The sequence below is a fragment of the Pogonomyrmex barbatus genome, unplaced genomic scaffold (genome assembly GCF_055798465.1).
Source record: "Pogonomyrmex barbatus isolate J1 unplaced genomic scaffold, ASM5579846v1 scaffold2, whole genome shotgun sequence".
Classification (NCBI taxonomy): domain Eukaryota; kingdom Metazoa; phylum Arthropoda; class Insecta; order Hymenoptera; family Formicidae; genus Pogonomyrmex; species Pogonomyrmex barbatus.
The window spans coordinates 4162335-4174957 of record NW_028297116.1 but is presented as its reverse complement, the minus strand read 5'-3'; the positions used below and the strand labels follow the sequence as shown (position 1 = coordinate 4174957).

The following is a 12623-nucleotide window of genomic DNA, read 5'->3' as shown; positions in this document are numbered from 1 at the left end:
CACACACACATGCGCGCGCGCGCGCGCCCACATACACACACACACACACACGCACGCACGCACGCACGCACGCACGCACGCACGCACGCACGCACGCACGCACGCACGCACGCACGCACGCACGCACGCACGCACGCACGCACGCACGCACGCACGCACGCACGCACGCACGCACGCACGCACACACACACACACACACACACACACACACACACACACACACACACATTTCAATCAAATCTATGAAATTGCATCATACAAACAATTTTCTTTTCTCTCTTCTAAAGAATCCGTGAAATAAAGAACTGTCCAAAACGATCGATTTTAATTCAAATTTTGCTAAAGAATCGAATTCATCATAAATTCTTGTGTCTAAAAAAAAAAAAAGATATGAAAATCGCGAAAATATGTGAAAAATATAGAACTCCTGCTAAGAGTTTTTCAAATAATGTAAAAACAGCTCGTTCCCAAAAAACGTATTCGTCTTGGTACATTGCGCGATTCATGCGAATAATGTTCTTTTTCTTACTTCCTTCTCTTTAGTCTTATCCTATTTGACTGAGATCTGATAATTTTCGGACACCCTATATACACATACACATTCATGAGCGCGCGCGCGCGAGCGCACACACAGAGTTAGTTGCGGCGGGTTAGCACAAGTGCGTAAAGCGCGCGAGCGCCTGAGTAGTTTCACGGAGAGTTTCCTCCTGGTCTCGCAGTGTGCCGAGAGATACGGCATCTTGACTCCTAGTAGAGTAGCAACACTGTCGGGAGAACGAGGCGCGCGCGCGCGCGCGAGAGAGAGAGAGAGAGAGAGAGAGAGAGAGAGAGAGAGAGAGACAGGGACGTAGAAGGGCGGGAAGGGGAGAGAAGAGTGTGGCACAAGCAATGGCCGCGAGACCCGATCGATGTCTCGGCAACTTCCCCTTTCCGCCGTTCAACGCGACACGTCCCTCCTCCATGCCATCGCCATCACAACTCGCCTCATCCCGCTCTCGTCAGCGTCTCTACTCCCTCCCCCCTGCCGGCCGTCCCATCACGCCGCGATTTCACCGAGCATTACCTTCTCCCCTCTCCTTTTCACCGAACTAAATCCCAGATAGCCGCTCGCCGCCGCACCGCTCGTTCGCCTCTTCGAGTCTGTTTACAATGGCGATGCGCTACTCCCATTATCCTCGGTGTACTTCACCTTCGGACCGACTGCATCGCCGCAGCGACAGCGGTGACGGCGGTGGTGGCAACGACGATGACGATTACGAGAAGAGAAACGGACCATAGTAACGTCTCTAAACTGATGCGGGACTCGCGCGATTTCATCTCGCCAAGATTCTCAAGTTTTCTTTCCAGTACGATGTATATAGAGTGAAAGCTTTATTTCGGCTCTCTTGATTCTAATGTTTCTTGTTTTATAAAGAGGGAAGTGATGCGCCATAAAGTAAAAAATTTTTGTGATTTTATGGATATTTTTTTTGGTAGGAAGATATTTGGAGTAATAACAAAAGTAAAATATCATATCGATATTACATTAATAGATATATATTTAAGATAGTTTAGAGTTGGATAAAGTTTAGAAGTTTAAAAGTTTAGAAGACAATTTATTAAGCTCGTGAAATTTCTCGTGTCATTTCTTTAATTTTTATGAAGATCTTTAATGAAAAAACGAACATTACGAAATCCGAATTACTGATAGAAATCATGGAGTATGATATTCTATAGCTTGAGCTACTTACTCAGTTCTCTTTGTAAAAAATTCGTCGTCGGACTTTGTTGTCTTATTTTATGAAGCAGAAAATTATGAGATGTGATAAAACTATAGTTCATCATCAATCAAATCAAATTATCTTCACGAGATGCGTGAAGATATTCTAATAAAGATATTGGATTTGTCAAATAAAGTATGAAAATAACTACACGTTAATATAGTAAACGAAATGAAATTATTAAATCTTATCTTTTTAAGATCAGATGAGAACATTATTATTATATAAAATGTAGTATGATAATATTCAAAATAAAATAAAAAATAATAAAAATAAATAATCAAAATCAAAATAATAAAAAAAAATGATAAATATAACTGAATATTTTACATAATTGGGATGTGTATCAATTGAGAAATAGAAATAAATTAATATTCAAATATCCTCTGATAACAGTTGAAGATTGATAATGAAATATGTATGAAAAATAAATTTATGAAAAATTAATTACAATATATTACTTGTAGAATGCTATGCAATTTTTTAATATTTTCTGCGCTTTTATTCGACTTTCTTCATGTGACGATCCGTGAACAAGGACATGTGACGTCGTCACTCTTCGTTGCTTCGTTTCACGAGGGAGATGATTACGCAAATTATATAGAACGACTCTATGTAATAATGAACATGTATGTACGAAGAACGGCAGGGTTTATAAAGAGATCTTGAATTCGAAATCTTGAATTGAAAAATTTAATATGTCAATACTTCGCAATCGATTGCGAATTCAAACTTTAGAAACTTGCACAATTACGGAATTTTCACGAGAGTGAGGATTTGCTGCAACTCTGACTGAGAAATGCAATTAATGTTATCGGAAAGTACTCACTTGAAAAACAAAGATGTTAGAACAGAGTGAAAATAGTAAAACTTTAAAAAGAATTACATGCGGTTTATAAGAAATCTGAAATAAAAAATTTATATATGTATAAAAAACTTATTAAAGAAATAATTATTTCGTAATTTTTATATATAAAATTCATAAAATAAAAATAATTTCATATGAAAGATTTAAGGTATTCGTAAAGAATCCGAAAAGTACAGAAAGTACAGAAAAATAGAAAGTATCGAAGCATCAAAAGATCGACAATAATGAATTATTTCCATAATGAAAAAACATTGTTGTTTCACTCTAAGCATGAAAAACTGCGCGAAGGGGAGGGGGGGGGGGGGGGGGAATTCGCTGCATGGAATTCTAATGCATGCTAATAGCACGCGTCGTTATCGGAATGTCACTTAATATAGCTCGCGCGCGATGCAAAGAAACAAGAAAGCACCCGACAATTTAAATCGGTCGAATAATGTATATATCAGATACGGAATTATTTCTGCGCGACATGATATGCGCGGAAGACAGTGAACTTTGCCAGAACTTTCGAATTATTTATCCATTCAATTCTGTTGCCTTAATCAATAAAAATGTTTCTACTATGAGACTTTAAATCGTTTTCAAAAATATCAGAAAACAGAAATAATGCTTCGTTTTTATTATCTCACGATTTCCAATATTCTTTTATTTTTTAAATTTTCAATGTTAATTTTTTATATTTTAAAATTAATCGAAAATAATATTGTAATTAAGCGAATAAATAATATTGTACAAAATATATTAATTATATAAATAAATTATAAAAGAAGAAGTAGAAATAAATAATTTTAGAAATTAATATCTTTGTGAAATATATTTTTGTGAAAAATAATTTTTATTTGATAATTTATGTTTTAATTTTCTAATATGTTATGCAACTTATATTAATATTGAATTCAATATATTTAATATTGAATGATTAATTATGCAATGCCATCTAGTATGAGAACTCAATCAATCGAAACAAATTGTAAGACTCATCTACTATTATACATATTTATTATACATATTTATCTAAAAAAAAGTTTAATAATGCAATTTTAATATTTTAACTTTTGTTTTCAGAATGACCCTCTTTGTCCCAAGACGAGTATCTCCTTTCGCATGAGTGACAAAGACGAACACTTATTCTCCCTCTTCTCGTTTACTCGGCCACGCAGACGTAGCACTGCTACGATCGATTTTCTATAATCCCGATTCGCGCGTGGACGATTACGCTTCTGCCTTCTCTCTGTCTCTCTTGTAGCTAATTAATAAAACTGGAGTATATTTTTTTGTCATAGAAAATTTACGGATATCGTTACTTTCTTATATCTTAAGAAAAATAAAAAATAATTTTTAACATTATTCGCACTTTATAGTGCTTTATTCGCTAATTAATTTAAAAACTAATTTATCTTTATTCTTAAAAAGATACATTCTTCTTAAGAAAAATTTTTCAAATAATAAAACAGAAGTTGTATCAGTATACAGTGTTAAATGCATATTTATTGATATAAATGTTATTAAAAAAAATTACGTTATTAATAAAATTATAAGAAATCTATTATCCAACATTATTTCCTATTTTTTTTAAAGTCTCTTAAGATATGAATCCTCAAAATAATCAGTATTTTGTCATACATAAAAATTTGTTTCAAAAATAAATAATATTTTATAACATTTTAATGCAATGTTTTTTGTAATTACATCAAAATTTTATAATTCTTCTCGAGTTTTAATTTACGTAAATTACTTCTTCATGTTCCAAAGTAAATGTTATATCAGGTGGCGATATGTTCAGTAATCAAGAAAACTATTTTAAGCAGAATCATTTTCACGACCTGTCCATGGAAGTAGATATTAGAAAAATCAGTACTGAACTGATATCATATTTTTAACAGTAAAGATTTAAATAGATGATAACGTTAGTCTTCATGACTCACAGAAAAGATTCTCTTCCAATGTAAACACTGAAGAACAGTTTATCAGTTCTGCGTGAGTTTATCAATTAGGATTCTTAATTGATAAATATCTTCGACGATTTTCTAATCAATAACTGTCATCTTTCAAAATATGCATTTCCGCCACTATGTTTATAATTTCTTATTTTTTGACTATATAAGCGTTTATCCCTCAAAAAAATTATCTTTTTCGAGTAATATTAAATGTATATAAATTGTATATAAATTAATAATCGTGATATATATCTTCTGTATTTATTGTACTATGCTCACACATATATATTCATTGTCGAAACTTCTTTTGCACCTATGGGAGAGAAAAAATTATTTTAGTTTCCGACAAAGAATATGGCGCCGATGATCGAACGCTTCGTGTACAAAAGCTGTCCGAATATAGTCGCGTGTGGAAATGGTAGCCCGTCGGATTGAGAGGCTGCACGGGAAAGGGGGAAAGGGGGGGGGAGAAACAGATCAGTGGGGAGGTAGAAACTCTCGACGTTGTAACAGGTGCCCCCACCTTTCCATCTAGCCGGCTCGTCTCGGCGCCATGTCTCTTTCTCTTTCTCTCTTTTTCCCCTCTGATCCCCGCCATTCTTTCTTTTTCTATATCTTATAACATTTCCTGTTCCCCACACTTCTCTCCTTTGCCACGCTACTTAGTCTCTTTTACGTAAGCTAGCAAACTGACCTGACCCAACTATTCGACCATACTACTATATTACGACGTGATCCTAACCTTCTCCTTCTTCTCTTCCTCCTCCTCCTCCACCACCTCCTCTTCTATCACCTTCTCACAACTGCTACTACTCTCGTCGTTTGTACGTTTCCGCTTTCGCGCCGAGAGTTTTTGATGACAACTTTCGCTGTCGATTTTGAATTCAGTCTCTCAATGGCCTATGTCTAATCGATAAGCATTATAATTTTTCAAAAATCATTAAACACTTTCTAATAAATGCGCGCGCGCGGAGTGTGTGTGTGTGTGTGTGTGTGTGTGTGTGTGTGTGTGTGTGTGTGTGTGTAATTATATATCATATATTATCGTGATTGTTTTCATTCTTTTATAAAATAAAATGATTCAGCTACATCATTAAAGATAAAATACAAAGATACATTTGTCAGCATTAAAGAAATATTTATCTGCTCAACTGGTCGGTTTTAATATCTTCTATACTTAAAGAAACTAAAACAATAAATTTATTCTATTTGTCGTCTGAATATATATAGATTATATTAGTATTTATAAAAAAAATTTACCGCATCATTATCCGTTTCTTTATCAGAAACAATTGCAATCTGTAAATATCCAGATATGAACGCGAACTTATTGAAAACAGTCTTACAAGATACATTTGGCAAACATTACATCTATGACATCAAGCATTTATTAACTAACGTTACAATCGAATGTATTTCTGGTATCCGATACGCTTCTATCAATATTCGATTAAGTTTCCTTCGTAATATTTAGAAATCCCGCTACTCCATTAACATACGTAATTGCGTAATTCAATTGTTTCGCGCTTAATAAAAACTAAGAAAAGCAACGATGAGTCATAGTAGTCACGAAGTGTTCTCGTGCATACGAGTGCATTGGACACTGTTAATGCGACTGTACATAAGAGCTATTAAATTAATGCCACACATACGTAGATATACATAGCTACGGAATGGCTTGTGAAGTGCCTATCTAACCGGAGGAACTTATGACGCTTGATGTACCGACCGGTTAGATAAGCTGTTGTTACATCGCAGATTCGTATTGCACGGCAACGTATTACTCGTCGGAGACAATCGATGTAACCGATGCGGCGGTGGCGGCGGCGGCGGCGGTGACGGTGGCGGCTGTACCTCTCTCGCCACCGTCGCCGTTGCCGTTGCCGTCGCACTTGTACAGATCCCGTAAGCGCGCGGCCGGACGCGAAGTGTAACGATGCCCCGAGATCGATAATAACCGCCGCGCCGCGTCGCGTCGTGCCGCGCGGCGCGGCGCGGCGCGACGAGGTTTGGTTTCTCCACCCCGAGAACTGCTCTCTCGTATACTCTCACATTCGCGAGACAGGGACATTTTTTTTTCTCTCGCCCTTCCCCTTGGTCCCGCATCTTTCCCACTCTTCTCCCCTCCCCCTCCCCCTCCCTCCTCATGTCTCTTCCCCTCTTCGCGATTCTCCCTTCCGATTTGACCTCGCGCGTCGTAATTGCTCGGCGAAAAATAACGGAGGATAGGGAGAGCGAAATCCAGGGGACGCGAATCAACGAGCCTTTTGTCGGTGCCAGTGAGTATGTGTATGTGTATGTGTATGTGTATGTGTGTATGTGTGTGTGTGTGTGTGTGTGTGTGTGTGTGTGTGTGTGTGTGTGGTGAGAGAGAGAGAGAGAGAGAGAGAGAGAGAGGGAGAGAGAGAGAGAGAGAGAGAGAGGGAGAGCGCTATATCAAAGTATCGTCAATTTGGAACGACCTCGAAATGCTCGTTGAATAATGTTTGAACTGTCAGAATGATGCTGAGATGCTGAGATTTGCAAGTTAGTAAGTTCAGTTTGCATGAGTAACGTGTAATGGACCCAAGTGTCGAGAAACCAATGCTGTAATTTGGATGAGTTGCGTTTTCGATGTATACAGAATGACGGGATAGGCATTTCTGATGACCGTCTCTGATAAAAACATCCTTTTAACAAAATGAAGTCTTTATCTTCGATTACAATCACAATTGATCTTATCATGCTTGTACACAAAAAATAGATATGTCTCACGATCTTGCCTACAATAGCTATCACGTGCGTTCAAAGAAACCTTACATCTACTTTGTGTATATACATATACTTAGAATCGTATTCATTAACATTGACGGAATAAAAATAAAACTGAATATTATGTATATGCTATTAATACTAAAATTGTAGAAAAATCAAAACGTTAAGAAAGTATGTTCTTTACGAAAGTTATTTTTTATTATAGAATTTTTTATTATAGAATTATATTGTAAAATATTTTATAATATATTGCTGTACATACATATTTGCATATATATTTATTTTTGCATACGAGGTTTGTATTTTCATATATTTTTAAATATTATCCTGTAAAGTATTATTTCCGAAGAAAATGTAAATTTTATTGCAATAAAATTCCAATAGATTTAATTTTTAATTAATATCATTTCTCGTCGATGTTATATGGATTACGGTGTATGATTATATATGAGTAACAGTGTTGAGTCTCTCACCGGCATGTGACGGCGTTCTCTAAATCTTCATGAGTTTCGTGACGCTTTCGGATTAAGCGAACATGATATTCGACCTCGTTACACAACGAGCAAGCTCGAGAGTCCGAAGACGACTTTGTTGCGCATTATGCGAATTATTGAACTGGCGCTGCCTCGCGACTGCAGTATCTAATTATTCCGTCAATATTTTCACTTCAATTGCTCACGAATGTTAATGAATAATTCGAATTATTTTACTGAACTAGTCAAGATTTGATCAAAACAATTTTTTTATAAAACGATTTTCACTCAGCAAACATTTGTAACATTGAGAAATCACGATACATGTTATTTCTAATTAGTGCGAGCGATTATCGAGTAACAAAAAAAAAACAATCGTTATTTCTTTATGTTGATTAGGTATTACTCAACGTTTTCGTACTTTTTGTCTCTTGAAGAATTTTTTTAACAAGAAATTTTATTCCATTTTTTATTTTTCTAGATTTCGGCGCTCACGAGAAAACGACGATGATGACACTTGTGAATGCGCTATCGCGTTCCAAAGTTAACTCGCAATTACGACGATAACGCTTGCTCCCCCACTTGCTAGTCGCTCGTAATAAACTAACTCATCGTTTGTGAAAGATCCGTGCGTGCATAAATGCATACCTGCACAAGTTGCCGTGAGATAAAGAATATGATACGATGCATGTAGCGCATAGGCTATTACAATACAATTTATTATTAATGCTAAAAACTATTAACTATAAAAATTAATAAAATTCACAATGTCTGAAAATTGCAGAATTCATTTATTAACTTATTATTAATAAAATAAATTATTTTGTTTAGAAATTAAATAAGGTAATATCAACTTTCAATAATTTCGAAAAATACTTAAATGTTAAATGTTAAATTAACATGATTAGATTTTTTGTTTCCAATTTCTTTATTAAAAATTAATAATTATATGTTTTTGTCAAATTTATAGATATTACGTTATATGTATATTTTTCTTGTATTATTAATTTATTATTTCTATATAATTTTTTTTTTTTACTAATCTTATATGTTATTACACATATTTATATTATGTCATATTTATAAATCTACTATTAATATTTATTATTTTGTCACATCTTTATTTTACGACAAATTATTTATTATTGCTATTATCTCATAATTATAATTATTTTACAACCTCCAAAACAGGGCATAATATTTTGATTCCAAATTCCGCACGTTTAAATCTCGCAGAAATAAGCATTTCTCTTACGGGAAAAAAATACTCAGAGAGCGATATATTATTCGTTGTCATCGGTGAACCGGCATTTAAACGAGCTCTCGTTTCTGGCCTTACGTAATTTGCTTGCTTGTGGAGAGCAAGCGGCGACACGGCCGCTCGGTCGGTTGGTTGCTTATTCAGCGACGCTGTGACCCGTATTCCTCACGATGTAGTTTCTTTTTGTTTTTTTTCCTTTTATGAGAGATTGTACCGCGTAATTAATAATAAATATAATCAAGCGCATATAATCAAGAATATTATTTTAATATTATTGCGCATCGTGTATGATTTATGTCTATTGAAAGAAAATAAAATTCTTATTAATATCTTTAGTTTTCTCGATTCATCATTTCACTATTGCGCATCGTGTATGATTTATGTCTATTGAAAGAAAACAAAATTCTTATTAATATCTTTAGTTTTCTTGATTCATCATTTCACTATTTTTCGCGTTGTTAAAATGTTATTAAAATGATTAAATGTTAGAAATAAGAAAAACTAGTCATCATTATAAAAATTTTATATAAAAAAATTTAACGCAAAAACATCATTTCGACTTCTTAATACTCATCACCGTTGCATCTAATCAGGCTTATAAAAATCTAATGAGGCTTATAAAAAGTAATTTCTCATTACTTGATTCGTTTGATTGTTTGCAAGTTGATTTTCGTCACGCTAGAATAAAGAAAGTTGACGAGTGAATGAGCACACGCAATCAAGGTTGTTTCATCTTCGCTGGAAATTTGGCGAAGATTATGCAACTTTGTTGGCACTCCATGTAGTAGTGTATATGTATATCAATATGTTTGAAAGTTATCACGAGCACGCATACATTAAAATATATATAAACGAGAAAGCCTTCCAGACATTTACGTCATCAATGCCTCGCGATTCTTATGGAGGTGCTCTTAATTGAAATTTGTTTTCTGCAAAAGTTAATTAATCTTGCAAATACTACAAAATAAATAATATTACAAAAGTTATAAAAATCATAAACTTTAATAAAAAGTTTATAAAATAAAAATAAATATAAATAGATTAATATGTATTGGCATCCAAGTGTGATTTAAATTAAACATAAATAACAAGAAATTATAAAAATTAAAATTATAAATAATTTAATTACAATTATAATATAAAATAAAAATTAATTTATATGTCAAGTTGATCACAAATTTTATAAACGATTATATACATACGGATTAGATATATCTATCATGTAGATTATAATTATAAAAATAAGAATATAAAAGATAAATTATAATTCTACTTGGAACAATTTGTTATTTTTCGATGTTTAATTGAACTATAATATAATCATGTAATTAATAATTTTAATATTCGTAATATTTGTATCAGATGTTATTAGCGAAACGCTTTCAACCAAATGGTGCAATAACATCACTGTGTCCTAAGGGAGGAAGGGAGAAGAACGAAAAGCCGTACCGCGCTTAAGGGGGATACGATACCATAAATCACTTATTGTGTAAAGCGAGACCGCCATTTGGACGCTTCTAGAATACCATTCATTTGTATTTCGGCCCCGCTCTATCCCTCTTCTCCTCCTATCTATCTATCCATTTCGCGATATATCAGCTTAACATCATTCGCTCATTCCTTCCTCATTCCTCCTAATTCTTCCTACTACTCATATTATCTGACAAAAAAAATAACATAATTTAATAAAAAAATAACATAATATAATTTATAATTTATAATCATCCTAATTTATTATATTCAACCATGACAAAATTAGTTTTATATAGTTATTTTTATATAGTTTTATATAATTTAGAAATAGTAGTAGAAAAAAGTTATACATGAAATCCACAATCGAAATAAAAATTGTTTATAATTACAGCAGAAATTTTATTGCAATCTGCATTATATCTCATCGCTCGTAATCTTAATGAATATTTACAAATTCATGAATTTCATGAGGACAATTAATGTATGCAATTAAATATTTATTTTGCATTTTCGATATTCGTTTCTTTAATATCTAACATTGTTTACTTCGTAATTTTTGACTATATTTACTTTATAATTGTTGAATGTGTGTGTGTGTGTGTGTGTGTGTGTGTATGCGTGTGAAAAGATCTTAGCATAACGTAATTAGTTAAATTAATGCACTTATATAATTAAGTTATATCTCTACTATACATCCGTAAATTATATATTCAATAATTTTTTTCTTAATTATTTTATATAACATTAGATTTATATCTTTCATTTTTTGTATTTTTTTTTTTTTACATTTTCTTTCCGATTTATATAAAATAATAAAAAATTTTTAAAAGAATTTTATAGAAAGCTATATCTGATAAATATATGTAATTACATTTTTTATTACTATTATAATTATTGCAATTATTATTATTATTTTAAATACTTTTGAAGACTAATCCATAAAATTATGAAAATACGTATTTGATACGCAATAAAAATCGAAAGTTGACGAATAACAGATTGTTGGTATGTCTTAACTAGCGAGACAATAAAAAACGAAGGATACAATGGAGAATATTCAAGGAATGTATATTTGCTGAACATACACGTGGGCACATACATGGGAAACATGAATATCGTAACACGAAAAATATAAATATAAATACGATGGGGAACGAGACATAGATTTGTTAGCAAACACATAAATATGATAGAGAACATAGAAAATGAATAAATGATTTAAAATATTTAGAATAGAGGAAGAGTAGATATGAGAAATATGATGTGAAATTGTAATTTTTTATTCAGAGAAACAATTTTTGTTTTAATATGTGTTTTGTCATTATATCTCGGTGTGCTAAGTAAAAACATTTTTAATTAAATTTTTTATTCAGTATTTATAATAATTTATTAAATTATATATCTTAATAACATTAATCAATTCAAATATTTACTAAACTATTTGAACTAAAAAAAATTTTAAAAACAGAATATCTGTTAATATAATATATGACAAAAAGGAATACGTTTCATGTAAAAATTTTGTGTTGATAATTGTCAAGATCGAGTCGAGATTATAGTGACCCCCGTAATAATGTTTCTATCTTCAGAACGCAACGTAATAGTAAACTATGTTTCTTGCGCGTCAAGATACTGTCATCTGATCGTAATTGATGACTTTCATGGAACGATATAAACTAATAAGAGCGCGTGTCATGTTCAAACCACCATAAATGAAATAAATAGTTAAATAAATAAAAATATACAGGAAACGCTGTAGACAAAATAACAGAATTAATAGAATAATAAAATAGTACATAATATAAAATTTTTAACAATATAAAAATCATCTTTTCTCTTGCAAACAAATGGATTATTTAATTACGACGGAGGGTTAAAAGTAACTTTTAATAACTTAAAAGTAACTTTTAATTATGTAACATAACTTTTTTTGTCGAATTTACTTTTTCCCCATTATTTATTTCTTTTGTCGTTTCCAAACAAAACACAATGCAACATGCCATTCTCGTGCTCTTTTTTTAAAAAGAAAAAGTCACATAATCTCCTAATATACGTTGGCCACGCCGCTCTCTCTCTCTCTCTCTCTCTCTCTCTCTC

The 12623-nt window shown here is 32.7% G+C and overlaps 1 protein-coding gene and 2 long non-coding RNA genes across 9 annotated transcripts in view; 2 read left to right on the top strand and 1 right to left on the bottom strand.

Annotated features, from left to right (window-relative positions):
- CtBP (C-terminal binding protein) overlaps positions 1-12623 on the bottom strand; it is a 40967-nt gene that overhangs the window by 24871 nt on the left and 3473 nt on the right. The window lies entirely within an intron of this gene.
- On the top strand, positions 876-4182 carry LOC105422418 (uncharacterized). Its single transcript, XR_967252.2, has 2 exons — positions 876-2389; positions 3694-4182. It is a non-coding gene; the product is annotated as an uncharacterized LOC105422418 (long non-coding RNA).
- Positions 6469-8570, top strand: LOC148936587 (uncharacterized). 2 transcript variants are annotated; one of them, XR_016139321.1, is made up of 2 exons: positions 6469-6844; positions 8274-8570. It is a non-coding gene; the product is annotated as an uncharacterized LOC148936587 (long non-coding RNA). The 2 variants fall into 2 exon arrangements; XR_016139322.1 differs by having other exon boundaries at positions 6469-7343.